This window comes from Typopeltis vanoorti, chromosome 16 (genome assembly GCF_054136105.1).
Source record: "Typopeltis vanoorti isolate ZY-2024b chromosome 16, IOZ_Tvanoo_1.0, whole genome shotgun sequence".
Lineage (NCBI taxonomy): Eukaryota > Metazoa > Arthropoda > Arachnida > Uropygi > Thelyphonidae > Typopeltis > Typopeltis vanoorti.
In genome coordinates, this window is record NC_143564.1 from 85,082,364 (window position 1) to 85,098,530 (window position 16,167).

Here is a 16,167-nt window from a genome sequence, read left to right on the forward strand (position 1 = left end):
TTAATAAACACACTGGTAAATATTTTAAATTCAAATACTGACTTTTCTTGTAACTAACACTCCCCCCCCCCCCCTTGTACAGCCCATTGTTAATGTTATGTTACGTAAATAACATTTTCTCCTTCTTCGTTTCCTTAATTGCCAGAATGATCTCGTTCGTCGCCTCTAACACTTCATCAGTGTTTCTTTTTTTTTATTTCTCGTTAGTAATATCTTTCTTTTATCTGTTAATGCCCGACAAGTAGTTTTCTTAACGCTAATTCCATTGTATACTTTCTTTTATTTGTATTTATTTCATCCTTTAATTAGCAAATGTAATTAAGCATTCAAAATCAAACGGAAATGTTTTATTTCTTTTCTCATTCTTTATCTTTATATATTCCGGTATTCTAAAGGAACCGGTTACTTGGATTTCAAAGCTCTAATTTTATTATTTTTCTCTTAAACAAATCATGTGCTTTGAATATTAGAAAGGAATATCCGGAGAATAGTGACTGTCGATTGTTTTATTTTATTTTCACAACCGTGTAGAAGATTCTCCATGTTTACTTTCCACTGAAGTTCATTCCTTTGTTTAATTCATTCCTCTGATAAAACTGATTGTTTTCGTTTCCTAAATGCAAACCCTATTTTTTTTTCTCCAAGATTTTAACATTTTGTCCAAATTTCTAATATATTTAATTTACAAACAATTCGTTACAAAGTTTTAAAAGTGACAATTATTTGGAAAGCTTATAAAGTTAGTCAACAATTCATCGCAAAGTTGCTACTGACAATTCTTTGGGGAATGAATTTCGATTATGAATCAAATAACGGACAACTCACTCGAAATATAATGCACAATCTGAGAACCATACTGAACACGAACTTAGATCAACATACTGTACAAGCGATCGATACCAAATCCAATCGAATATGGTGGTTAATCCTTATTTCCATAGGTTCTAGCTATAAAATGTGTATGTTTTTCAGGTCGGTTTCCCTGTTTTAAATAAACAGAATTCAGAATTAAATAAACAGAAATTGATTAAATTATACTAGTTGCTTTAAAACATCTAAATTCGTGATTTACTTAACATGGTTTACGTAATACGAAAATTTTATTATCTATAAATTCCCTTGTGTGCCATCAGGGCGCTGTTCTGGTTATACCCGCCGAATGATAAAATCAGCATAATAATTTATGTTTATTGATTTATTAAAAGATCAGCACAAATTTGTATGCTTCTGTTTACAATTGAATCATGAAAATGGTATATTTTAATATATAACAGAAATAGTTACTTAAGTATAAAGAGCTAATAAGCTTCATTTCGGCAATGAAAACATTACTTAAATTAAGGGGATATTAAATCCCACATAGTTTTAAAACCGAATAAGAAACTCAAAGATCGGAATCAGAGAGTTTCTTGCCGAATATAGTAAACTATAAAGTATCGGCGATACTAGCGTTAGCCAATGCAAGTGATCCTAGTACGTAGTACAATACCGGGCAACTCGTAATACCGGGCACACCTAAGAATAGCGATCTGAACTTCCCCCACCTTTGCAACGAGGTCCTAAAATCATTTGCCGATGATTAAAATTAAGTCTGTGCTGTTTCAGATGTAAAATTAATTTTTAGAATTTATTAAGCGAAGTCCATCATACACACAGAAGACATCGATTTTCTTTATTTATGGTAAAATTAAACATGATCAAACTGGTTCTTCATTAAACAAAGTTGACCAAAATAATTGTTATTCTGGTACGAGAATTCAACTTCACGAACTCCGTTTTCTGTCAAGAATATTAACGTGACATGAGAGAAGAGACACAAAATTTCATGTCATTTAATCCTTAATGTTAATTTCAAAAAGCATGTTCCAATGTTAAACATTAAATGAAAGTTTTTAATTATTTCTGTATAGAATTCTGCCTTATTCAATACCTGAAGGGTCCTAAAATCTTCCAGAATGTTCAGATATTTGCTCTTGATAGACGAAGCACACTGAGTATCACAAGAATGCCAGGAATTCAGTGTGTGTGTGTGTGTGTGTGAGAGAGAGAGAGAGAGAGAAAGACAGCGCTTCTCTTGCTTCTGATCGTAGACAGACATCATGGCAACAATATTTTCAAGTATTTTCTGGAACTCTTGTGTTAACATTGACTTAAACATATGCCTTAAACTTAAATGACTAATATGGAGTTTTTCAGTCTGATGCAAAAGAAATCGGAAGAAAATTCTAGCAGATGCAATATATCCACTCCATTGCATCTGCAATACACTTGAAATTATATTAATATTTGTGATATTATGGAATTTACGAAAAAAATCAAGGATTATTGAAAATGTTTTCTGAAGATTAGTTTAAACTGTAGTTATGGGAATACAGGGAAGTACTGATGATTTATTTATTATAAATAAATATAAATATTTCTTCTAATAAATGTAAAATATTTGATATTTATAAAAAAAAGAGCAGTTTCTAGAGTAAATAAGAAGTTTTATCTTTTTCTTTTGATATTGTCATCCACAGAATTACTATACAAAAAGTATATATTTTTGAAAATGTCCGAAAACAAGCTGTGAGTTGTGAACAGTTCCTGTTGTTTTAAGATAACAGGTTGTTTGGTTGTCCTTTTCATTCTTTCAGCCTATCATAAAATTTAATGCAGCAAGAAAGAATAAAAAAGTAATTGTTGCATACCCCGTGCTGGTTCTTGATGCTGCTCCTGAACGTATGCAAGTGACAGGAGAGTTTCTCTGAGACATCACAGAGCAGTTGCCTGGACTACTCAACTTCCAAGAAGCTGTGAAATATTCGCAGAAGGAAAAAATAATAAAGATAGCGTGAAATACTTTACTAAAGTAACTAAAACTTCTACCATCAGGAATTTTATATTACACTTATGTTCTCATTTGTAAATCTTGGTTTAAACATTATTATGAACTAGTTTTATATTCATTATGCTTTTTACTCTAGTTCATTTAGATCATATTTTAAGTCTTTAGGATACTTCTTGTTATATGTTTCGTGATAGGTTGAAATTTCATTAATTTCATGATAGGTTTCATGAATAGGTTGAAATTTCATGATAGGTTGAAAGAATGGAAAGGACAACCAAACAACCTGTTATCTTAAAACAACAGGAACGTCACAACTCAGAGCTTGTTTTCGGACATTTTCAAAGATATATATACTTTTTATATAGTAATTCTGTCGATGACAATATCAAAGAGAAAACTTCTTATTTCACTCTAGAATTTCAAAATATGTAACTTTGCTGACCTAAATATTTAAAGTGAGTTTCAGAGGAACTTCCTCTAATAATTCCTTAAGGTGTACAAAACATACTCTCGTCGATTATTCCGTCTGATGCGATTAGATAACGCCTTGATTCTAATCTCATATCAACAGGATTGATCTGCTGATATTGCCAAGCTACAATAAGATGTTTCTTTCCGATTTTAGAAAGAACTGATTTTCTGTCTTATTCAAAAATTTGGGCTGTGACAGTTTATAGTATCATTAGTAGGTATCTATAGCACCTCATTTCGAATGCGAGCAACCTCTCTTCATCTTCCTTTAAGAGGGTCGAAGTTTCCCTTCCGTATAGAAGTGCTGAATTAACTAGTGTGTCAATAATACATAATCTGTTTTCAATTGTAAGCTTGTTATATGTCCATAGTTGTTTTAGTTTTTAAAAATTATGTTGTTCAGTTTGCATTGTTTGTTTTAATATTCTGTCTTTAATAAATATATTGCCTATGTATTTAAACTGAACAATTTCCTCTATAGGTGTATCCTCAAGTAAGATTTTTTCAGTTTCTGCTACCTCTACTTCCCTTGATCAGAAGCACGGATATTTGTCATTGTATTTAAATTTTGGATATTTATGGTTATGCCATAGTTTTTTAGAGTATAAGGTAATTTTTGTGGTACTTTTCTGAATATATGTTTAATTTTCCGCTAGAATATCAATATCAACAGAATTGAAAATGGAGGGTTATAATTCGACTTGATTTTAATCAAAATTTTAAAAGTTGAGTACAGTGATTCAAGAAGTAGTATTATTTTGCTACCTATTCCGTAAATGTTGCAGAATTTTCCAAAGGGCACTATGCCCAAATAGAATCAAAAGCTTTCTGTAGTCAATATAATTATGGTCAATATGGTCTTTTGTTTCTAAATCCAGCCTCGAAGTCTGAAAAAAAATAATCCAATTTTTTTTTCAATATGTGAGAGTTCATGTTCAAGATATTATTCTTGTATAACTGATGAGACTAATTGTCCTAAAATAACTGCCCTTTTTACTGATTCTTTTTTTTTTTTGGAATGATAATAAGGATACTGTGCTCCAGTCTTTCAGTCAGATCACAGTGGTGATCCACACCTGTTGGAAACTTTGGAATAGTTTACTTGAATAATCATATCATCTTTTAGATATTTTTTCACCTTGAATTAGCACCTTTTATTCTGCATGTAGGTATGCGATTGCCAATTCCGATCCTGTTCAATTTCCTGTGCACAGTTCGTTGAGATATGAGTCGGGAACACCCTCCTTTAAATGCTTCGATCAATTGCTGTTCACAGGAAATTTTGTTTGTCCCTATAAGCCTTCTTATAGACGACGCCGCTGATATCGTTCCCGACAGACCACTAGGACACAGTTACGCCTCTTAGACAAGCAATGTGGGTTATTTTTCTACTGATTAAAACACGGTGGGATATTCCGCCTTTTGAGAAACCAGTTAGTTCTGCTGTTTTGAAAATCTTGGCTCCGGCCAGTCCGACATACATAATGAGCTCTTTATCCAACTACGAACGATCCTTTGTTTTTCCCATTGTGATTAGCACTATTAATGAGTACAGATCATCAACGTTCTTATACATGCATAGTTGAGTGGAACACGTGACCAAGTATTTTGCATATAGAATACGTGACGTTTACGTGCAACTACATAATGGTTTCTAATGTAGATGCTTGTATGTGTATTTGATCCATTCACATAATGAATGATCCAGCTTTTACGAGCGAAAGACTTTTTCTCTTCTTAATGAGATCTTAATTCTCAATTGCAAATGGAAACACAAGAGGGTGCGCTCATACACACATTTTTGATCCTGAATGTTAATAATAATTATTTATAGTAGATATGCTTTTGCCTGTATGCCCTAATCTCTCTCAAGTTCATCATCGGAGTACAAAAGATGTAAATAAGCCTAGTATTATTTATGAATTTAAAAACATGGTTAGGATGATCAGTACCACGATCATGTTAGTGATCACCATCATGATCAGTAACAGTTATTTGATGTGTAATTCACCGAAAATTAACGGAATGCAACATTAATGTAGTTGCAAATGCAGACCCAGTCGGGATTATATTGGTTGATGTCGTGCGCTAATTTCAGATAATTATGTATCGGAAATATATGTTATTAAAGAATATTAAATAATATATTTATTATTTATAATTTAAATCCCTTTCTTCATTACAGAGTGTGGGGGCTAGATATTACCAATTAAGGGTGCAATTCTAGCTCGCTTCCTCGTGGTGTACCCTGGGTTATGCTAAAGAGCTGGAGCAACTGGCGGCCAGACCACTGTGCAATTGTACAATCACCTGACTATATTTACACATGGAAACTCAAAACCTTCACAACGGTTCTTCTTCAAACCAGCTGATAAGGAATATTGGAGATAATATCCGTATCTGCCAGTTAAATGCTGAGGGTATTAGACGCATCAAAATGTCAATGTATTTCCAAACTTCTTCAGAAAAAAACGTTGATCTATTTCTCATTCAAGAATCACATATCGAAATTGAAGATCAAGTTAAATCTAGAGCAATATTCCCTGGCTACAACATTTTCGGGATTACTTACAGTCGTAGCTACGGCAACATAATATATGTCCGAAATGGTATTGAGAATGATGTGCTGATATCTTCATCTACTGATGACGAAATCCATAAGATTGCTGTTAAAATAGAGGACATCACGATTGTGAATGTATATAAACCACCTGCAACTGTTTGGCCAAATGATGTTCTACAGACATACTTCCCACCTAACGGTGTGCTCTGGGGACTTCAACAGTCATCAATCCGTTTTGATCATACCTCTTGGATATTTCCAAGACGTATGATCAAAACGGGGAAATATTAGTTGAATGGGAAGATCAACACCGTCTTTACTTGGTTTTTGATGCCAAGGAAAAAAGGCACCTTTAAATCAAGAGCCTGGAATAAGGAATATAACCCAGATTTAACATTCATCTCTACTGACAGTGAAAATCAGGCGTTACAGACGTTCAGACGTATTCTTGAGGTTTTTCCAAATAGACAGCACCGCCCCATCTTTATGGAATTAGGAGCCCAAATTCCAGTGATAACATCATTTCCTAGAACCAAGATGGAATTTCCAAAAAGCTGACTGGGAAAACTTCACTGCAGATTTAGACGCACGCCTTAGAAGAATTCTCCCAACTTACAAAAACTATACACGGTTCACTGGAGTAGTTATAGCAGGAAAAAATACACATTCCTCGGGGCTACCCGAGAAATGTGTATTTTTAATTAAACTGTATCAAGATACAGTTTAATTAAATATGTTAATCTAAAATATTGCGTTGTTTAGAATGACAAATTCAAAGGATGACAGCCTGTTTTAATTTTGTTTGAAATTCATTAAAATATAATTATAATTTAAATTAAGTTACCTGAAAACATTTCTCAGAAAGTGACTAAATATTCTAACGGAAAACGATTTCTTTCCTGAAAGAAGTTAAATAAGAAAACAAAAGTACATTTACTTAAGCTTTAGAAAACTATTGTCTTCACGAATAATTTCGAGTTTTTTTTTTTTTTTTTTTTTTTTGTCGTTCAACCACCTGCAAAGCAAATATCTGTATTAGACAATAGCATTAGTTTGAGAAGAAACCAAATAAACACATTACGGTTCATTGCATACAGTGGCAAGTAAAAACAGCAAGAAGATATTTTGGTGTGCTGAAGCATTATTTATGACTTGTTCTTCGGGAATATTCCAGGGGAAAAAAAAAACTTTTTGTTTCGGAAATTTCTAAGTTACTACCAAGAAATATCTTCATATTTGAAAATAACAAACCAGAAATGATAGCCCTGATTATTACAAATATTTGACTATTCTGCAGCCAAATATAGCAAGAAACAGCCATATATTCATACAGTAGCTAAAATTCATTTTTGTTAATGTTTAATTTTTCATGTTTCCTACTGCAACTACAAATGATCATTTCATCCTACAAATGACGATTTTCCTTTGTTAAAAAAAAATAAAAACATTTACAGCGAAATAAATTATTTGCTTTAGTCGGTTACTTTAATAAAATGTTAGGTCCATATATATAATGATACGCTAATTATAGAAATGTTTCCTGCGTACATTTCCTTGATTTTGACGCAATCAGCTTTTGATTTTAATTGAAATACTGAGCTTTGGTACTGGAGTAACCGACAGAAAACTTACTATAACTGTCCGTTTCTTCTGTATTGCATTTAGAATTTTAATATTAGAGAGACACTTTGCTAAATGAAATCATCAGAAACATGCAGTTAATGAAATCCCGAAAGTACTAACAATAAATAAGAGGTATGTTGACTCCGAGACACAGCATCTATGTTCAAACAGATATTATTACAAAAGACATAAACTTTGGAACCGAATGGGGAAATTTAGGAATCACCACTAGAACAAATACTTTGCATGGACAACCATGCAATACTCTTAGATAAATCTATCGGCGATGATGTAATAAGAAGAAGCAACACGATTTACAACTTGTCTAGATATCTTTTACAAATTTAGTCGTGAACTAAACAGAGAAACAGACAGTTTAATTCGATAAGCCATGTCAATATTAAAAAAAATACTCCTAAAAGGGAAGGTAAAATTATACATAATCTGATGATGATATATATTTTTTTAGGTTTCGCATATTTTGATGGATAAAAGTCTCCAGTACCAGGAGAAAAAAGCTCTGCTACCTCCGTATGAAACTAGATAACTTATCTTCATGTGAAATATCATTATAAAACTGTTCTACACAGGAATCGAACTAAAGTCTTTCCGATGCTGTCTAAGGTACTGATGCTCTTGTGTAGGTAGCAAGCGAAACGGAAAAATATAAATTCAGAATCAAAATTTTATTTAAACGTGTCCCTTTGCCTGTTATTACGAATGGGACTAATATGCATTTGAGAAACACAACTTTTTCAAACAGTTTAATCGGACTATTAACTATTATATGTAATTTATTTCTTGAATGCTCCATAATTCAGAGGAGTAAAATCAGCAGGCGAGTGATGACTCGGTCCCTCCTCAAAAATTAATATATATAATCAGTAGACGAACTGTTCTGCTTTTCATGATCAGCAGACCTAAGTACATTTTTGCATTACTTAAGTCTTCATTCAATTAATTAATAATATCGTCCAAAAAGTTTAATTTTTTAAAATAAGGCCGAATCAAATGTTATTATTACGTGACACCTCTAGCGAGTCCAAAGACTCATCGAGGAGGGTATCTATTCTACAGCTCTCTGTCTCCCCCCTCAGATCCAGCAACTTCATCTAACCGAAACTACACAACGCCATCTACCACCCACTACCAACACCAGTATTTTAACCGACAATCACAAATATCTATACTCACCTCGCGATTCGAACCCGCAGCCTTTTGGTTAGAAAGCGGATACGCTAACCACTCGGCCAACCATGCCGGCGATGTATACCCATGAGCCTCAGATATGTGTTTGTTAACTGAGTGCTTGTTTAGCCAGTTTATTTTATCGAATGAATTTTCTGTCATCTTCCTATGAGAACAGCTAATTGACCTTCATCTAAAAAATCTATTACACAGGTGCCTTGAGTCAGCTGTTATTCAGGTCATTCAAGTGGAATTACTGAAAAGTAAAAGACATACTTTTTTCTATAATGAAAACTTTGAGGAACCAAGTAATATTACCAATATTGTATTTTCCCAGGCCATTGCTACTATATTTAATTCTGACCCGCGCATATGCAATTTTCATTCTTGTTCTTGATGTAGATTAAAACAAGTCATGCCCTTGTTAGAATACTGAACTCTAGTTTCCCCACATATACATTCACATTAAGTAGTGCGTATGCAGAATATATTATTTCTTAGATTTTGAAATGCATAAAATCAATGCTAAGATTAACAGTCTTTTGTTAAGAGCTATTCTAGAATAGGATTTTGATACCGAGACGTTCAAAACATAACCTGCCCATCATCACGAGGCCCCAAATATCAGGTGATGTAATGATCATAGTGTGAGACTTTTTTTAATTAAATATAAGAACACTACATAAAAGGTGATCCTCTTGTTTCTTTAAGAAATTTCAATATTATCCGCCGAACTCGACAAACATAACATTATACCGGAATTTTAATGAAGGCAAATTTATTTAATGAATGAGAACGAAAAATGTGCGTTATCTCTAGTCTTACCCGAAACAACTGTTCCAAAGTGTTTCGTTAATGTTGCTAAACTCGAACTGTAATTTAAATAAAGTGTTTCTATCTATAATAGAAAGTCTCAACAATATTGTCCAGAGATCAAATGCTCGCTTCCTATAGACTTCCTCATTTTAATAGTTTAAGTGCATTACATAAAGAAATAAATACTTAAATATATTCAACGCCCTAATTATTGAACCAAAGATTATAAAAGTACTTAAAGTAGTAAGCAATTATTTTAATGGGGTAGCTCTTCTTAAAATTTTCTGAAACAGAAAGCTGAGAATTTCACCTTACCTTCATTTATTTATCTTTTAGAATTCAGCTGAACTGGACTTTTAATATATTAAAACATGAGTTTTTCATCAACTGAAGACTATTGACGATTAGTTTATTTATATTTTATTCTTTGAAAGTTAACTTCAATAGAATCTGCCTGAATCTTCAGTAAATGAAATATCTTGATTACACCTAATGATAATATGGATCCTAGAAAGCATTTGTATTGTCAGATATCCCAAAATTCACAGAATGAAATACCATTTATAGAAAACATTTTAAGTATCCAAGAAGTTGCATAATTCTACGTTTTGTAATATCTCCAGTTCTTCCTCTAACATGAAATGAACATTAAACGCATTCTTGTTATGCATCACTTATAGTGCAGAGGGCGGAATAGCGACTTTTCGAATCGCTCTAACCCATTTTATCCATAAAATCTTCGTATTTTGTCAATATGATATGATATGAATAAGATGATGCCTTTGCTTATATCGTAGTTAGTCAGGATGAAATGAAATAAATAAGATAATATTTTGAATTGCTGTTTGTTAACTATACATGAGGAGCTATTCAATTATGTGCAAAGAATCTTCCGCTTATACAGAAACCTCCACCTCATTAAATGAACAACTTCTTATCGAAAATCATTTCCGAGTTTTTTCTCAATGATAGTTCAAAAATAGTTCTAAAAGATCTGATATCGGTATACTTTTCCACTACTAGAAATGACTTTGTTCAAAGGTTATTTATTAAATCACGAAGTAAAGTAAGAATCCTCAATAATATAAGTCACTTTCGAAAGCTTTTGAAATATATCTGAATGCAAAAGAAAGCGTCCTCTCGATAAAGATTTCATCCTCCCATCTGACACATGCAGTTAATAAAAGCCTTCCTTATGATTTCCAAGTTCCACTTATATCCAGAGAAGCATCATTGCAGCTGTGCAATATAATGACACATGCCAGTTTAAACTATAACATTTAGCCCCAATATGATTATAGGATAATACAGGTTTACTCTGATATCAAGTAAGACTTTTTTATGTTAATCTTCCTCACAGAAGGTTGTAAAGATATAGTACATTTAGTGCTATGAGGGAAGTAACAGAAATAGTGTGGAAAAACTATAACGATCATTGTATTGCATTACAATGATTATAGGCTGGATGATCATGCGTGGTCTCTGGACTACAGACACTTCAGCAAATATTCCTTGTAAATTGCGGCAACCTACAGGTTTTTTCACTCTCAACGACTTATCCTGATCGCTCAATCTCAGTTTAAAGCGTCCTATTTTTCACTTCCGGTGTGGTTATTGAACGTCTTCTTATCTGTCTTGATATTGTACATGTAATAATATATATGCTTATTTCTGTCTTATTAAATATGTATAAATTCCTAGTTGTCGGTATATTTTCTGTTTGTTCTGATTAATCTTCATATTCATAATTTTCATAACCTTCAAATCCTTCATATCTTCGTATCCTCCCTATAATATCAATATCAGAGAATACTGAAACATTCATAAAACCTCATCAAAATATCATTGATAACCTTCATTGTGGTATACTGATCTGGGGTTTCGGCCTGGAGTTTCAGATGGCTACGAAATTATTCACAGTTAGATGGAGAGCTTAAACAGTAGCTATGAAAAATCCACATTAATCTTAAAGACGGTTTATTCGAATGTGAAAATCCAAACTGTGGCTAGAGAAAAAAAAAAGGTTTCATTTCTATCAGATTTAACTTCGACCTTTGTTTTTATATTTGCATAGCATGTTCCAGAAATTTACTACAACAAATCATTTTTTTTTTATTTCATAAATTGGGAATAGTTTTCTAGTCATTGATTTATGATATCAATCAATGCAACATTTGAAGATTTACAAGATGCAATTTTTCAGGCTTTAATAGTTAATTTTATAAAGTCACATCCAAGCCATCGGGATGTTATAAAGGACCCTTAATATAGTAGTGAAGGATCTAAGTACAAGTATAAAATAAATATATTCTATTTAACACTGAAATATGGCGCACGAAATGAAATTATACAACATCCGTGCAGTAGCAGAATAATAAAAGAAAGCATGCTGTTAATGATTTAATGTTGAAAATATACAGATTTATATGTGTAAATACTATCAACGCTTATACCAACAATTTTCCGCATGCTGGTTGGAAGGGCCTAAGCTAAGGGACGTAGCCACGAGAAACAAATTGTTGTTTCCTGTATATATATATGAATGGTGAGAATAAAACGTCGAGAATAATATAAACGTCACTTAAAATGCTGAAGTTTCGTGAAACTTTCTTGTTTCGGCAAATGCTATAGCCATGGTAATGTTCAAGCAGCTGAATGGCTATAAATCTTATAAAAGAGGCAGTGTAGCGTAGGAAATAATAAGAAAAAGTCTCAGGTTTCTTATTTAGCCATAGTCCTGTTATTGGATGCTGATGGATGACTGGCATGGTAGGGCTTCGTTCTTTTCTAATGGCGAGCAGTTTGTCATTATTGCTCTGCGCCAGAAAATAAAGTTAATGTAGCACAACACATTGCAAAATAGCCATCTAGTCTAAACGAAACTGACGAAAGGGAATTGATGTGCAAAACGTGTGCGTGTATGCAGCATATTCTTTAAGAGAGTCGTGCTGTTATGAATCGGTAAAGCTATTGTAAGAGAAAGACCTAACAGAGAATAACTTGGAAGAATTTTGCTGCGATGATGCGGAGTTTAGTATGCAGACAAAGTCCATTTAAGGTGGCAATCTATGTAAAGAGCAAGATATTTTGCATGTGATACAGATGTGATTTCGGAACATTGGCAGCTGTTTTCGTTAATAATGCTATGGTATGTGTGGCAGTGTAGTGACAGTGGTGCAGGGCTATGATTCTGGAGTTATATATAATTAACATCTTCGTTTTGGTGCTGTTGATTATATCTGAAGTTTGGTAGAAGTAAGTTGTGATTTCGTTTAGGTCTTGTGATTGGAGAGAGTGCTGTTGATGTCTGTGTGGACTGCTAGTAGCCCGGTGTTGTCTGCTTATTAATATATTTGACTTCGTGTGGCCAGGCTATGAACATCGTTAATGTATATGTTGAACAGAGTAGGTGATAATATGGCGTCTCGTGGAACACCGTGTTTTTATTTGTATACCCCGGCTGTAACATGTGCCTGTTTTTGTTACTTGTGTTCTGCCTGAGAGATAGTTCCTCAACCAGATATGCAGCGTTCCTCTACTGTGTATAGTTTGGTCAGCAGTATGTCGTGTTCAGTTGTATCAAAATCTTTGGTTGTCAAGAAATATAAGGACAGCGTGCTTGTTGTTATCGAGGGCTTTGTTTGTGGCGTCGGCGATGTCTTCTAATAAGGTGATGGTGCTTTCTTATTTTTTTTTTTGAAAGCGGTATTAGTTTTGTGAGATAATGTTTTACTTCGCAAATAGTTGTGTAGTTTAGTGTGTTATTTTTTCAAGAATTTTGGAGACGACTGGTAGGTTATGTATTGGTCTCTAGTTCTGTGTATCATTTCTTTTGCAATGTTTATAAATTGACGTAATTATTGCCAATTTTAGTTGTTGTGGAATAATACCAGTGTCGAATATTATGTTCAAAAGTCTCAGAAGTATTGGACTTATTTGTTGTGTGTGATATTCGTGGAGTGGTCCTTGTTTTTAGCTGTAAGAGTGCTTTCTCCAGTTCCTGTTTTGTTATGGAATAAATGGGTTGCTGTTGACTTTGTGTTGGTAATTTTGGTTGAACGTTAGTAGATTATCTTTTTTTGAGTCTACTAGTTCCTTTTGGTTCATACCATGATGATAATTATTTTATTAATACCTATTAATTTACATTGATACAACAACAACAATAATAATTTTTGTTATAATAATAATAATAATAACAGTGGTTATGATAAAAAGTTGTTTTAATATTTATGTTTTAAATTTTTACTGTGAACTGTGATAACTGAATATAAAAATAATTATAATAATAATTATAATAAATGTCGGATACACCATAGAGCGTACTTTCATTATCATTCTTAGCTTGTAAATGTGACACCTTCACATTCTCAAACGTTTCATTTCATAAAGCCAAGAGAAGGCCATCACATTACTCATGACTCTAAGAAATGAAACTACTAAATTCGCTCTTTTCAGATTAAATTGTGGTCAGCTTGCAAAACAACTTAACTTATTCTAGAACTTGATTAAAAATGGATTCGTTTTTTAAACTGTCTTTGATTTTACATCTGAATGCAGAATACTTACAAGTAATCTGAATATACAGTATATTCAGAATAAATTGTATGTTTACCCTTACATCTCATCATTTGGCAAAATGAAAAGGCTGTTATACTATCAACCTCGAAGTTTATAAGATCATTTAACAGATAATTTGCAATAGAAATTGAAATACTGTGTGAAGAACATAGGAAACATATTGTGTTTATCAATATGTTTCCTATATATATGTATGACGTATAAACTATACTGTTAAAGCATACCAGTTTTATTTATTTATGAAAGCATTTCGCCCTTCCGAAAACTCCGGATCTTGAATTTAATTTAAAATTCATATTTACATCTGTCTTTATTTAAATCATTTCTCAATATACCCATTCTTGTACGAAACAGCGAGACTACATGAGTGGATGTTTTACTACATATTTTGAGTTCACAATATGCGTAGAAACGAAATAACTGAAACATGTCCGTAAGTTGATTTCTGATATTGAAGTTAGGATATTGTAAATATTTTTTTAAGAAATTGAGAAAAGTGTAATGGCTATTATAATCTATAAAATCTATACAATTCGCATGCTGTTCAGGTATGAGCGAAACATTCACATCAGAAACGTGTGAACTCTGCAAACTATGTATGTATATATACAAGTATATCTGATGGTATTCTGTTTTATTCTAGCAGTTTTGAAAACAGTACGCGCTAATAAAATACAGTTATGTTTTTTCTTGGCAATTCTGCTGTAATAATTTCGTGCTAGTAAAATTGCGAACAGTAAATCTGTAATTTGCACGAGCGTCATTTATATATTTAACAGAAGAATCCTTAAATAAATTGCATTTAATAGAAAACCTTTCCTTCAAATGCGCGACATTAAACACGTATATCCTAATTTATCTTCCTGTGTATGAATGTATAATTTGATTTATGAAATATTCATGAATAACAATAATCATATTTTGTTAATATTCCAAAAGAATAAATGATAAGTTATAAATCTGGGTGAACCATCGTGATTGCGTACGTAAGCGTATATTTGAAAGAATAACACTTTTTTTTCTGTTTTTCTCATAACATCCTTCTCTAAGGATGTTGTTAGAAAATGAGAAATGAGAAAAGATGTTATGACACTTGCGAAATCTGTTTTTCAAAACTTACTTTTGTAAACAAAATATTTTAAAACAAAAGTAAGCAAAAGGTTTACTTCTGTTTTAAAATATTATGCATTATAAAATTAATTATTATTTTCTATCAAATTTCATTTATTTTTAAATTTCATCCTGTAAACTTTCATAACTTGTAAAGCTTTAGAGAATTGTTTTAATTTCATATCCTCTGCTAACAGGAACTCAACGCAAATGAATCAGACTCTATCGCTATTTCTTGGAAAATAACCTGTATATCATAAGACGAAGTATTTAATCAGCATTATACAAAATGTACCTGATTTAGGAATGTTGCTTAAAACGCAAAATATAAGGATTTTAGGGATATAAGTTTCACGAAGTAATCTGAATAATGAAAACTATTTTCCTTATAGAACAAAAATTTCTCCTTATCATTGATCCTTCAAATTTTCCTAATAATTCCATGCTTTTAGCACATACTAAAATAAACATTTTAAATTTAAGCATTATTACTAATTACATAAAATTCTGACATTATTTCAGTCATAGAAATGACTGAAATAATGTCAAGCATGTGATTAGCTAAAAACGTTTGTTTAGTTAATATAACTTTGCCGCAAGAGAGAAAAGTGAAATTTCAATATTTATTTCATTGAAAATTCTAAATAGATTGTAGCTACATCGCTGGCTAATTCATTTATCAAAATTCATTTGATAAACGAATTTTCATTAGAAATTAGTTGCAATTCCCAATCATGTTTCTTCAGATATTAATGATTTTATATTTCCAGTCTTCAAACTCCCATCACGCTTTCTAATTACACTAGTTGTGTTAATTTTCAGAGCCATCACTCATTTCAGTTTCCTAATTAATCACTCTGTAATTGCACGCACATTACCCAAGGTTCTTTTGTAATGCAGGTGTTATTTGAGGCGTTCTCAGAGAACCTTGTCTAAAAATGTGTGATATAAATTATGCTGCTTTTGATTTGTGGGCTTTCTCATC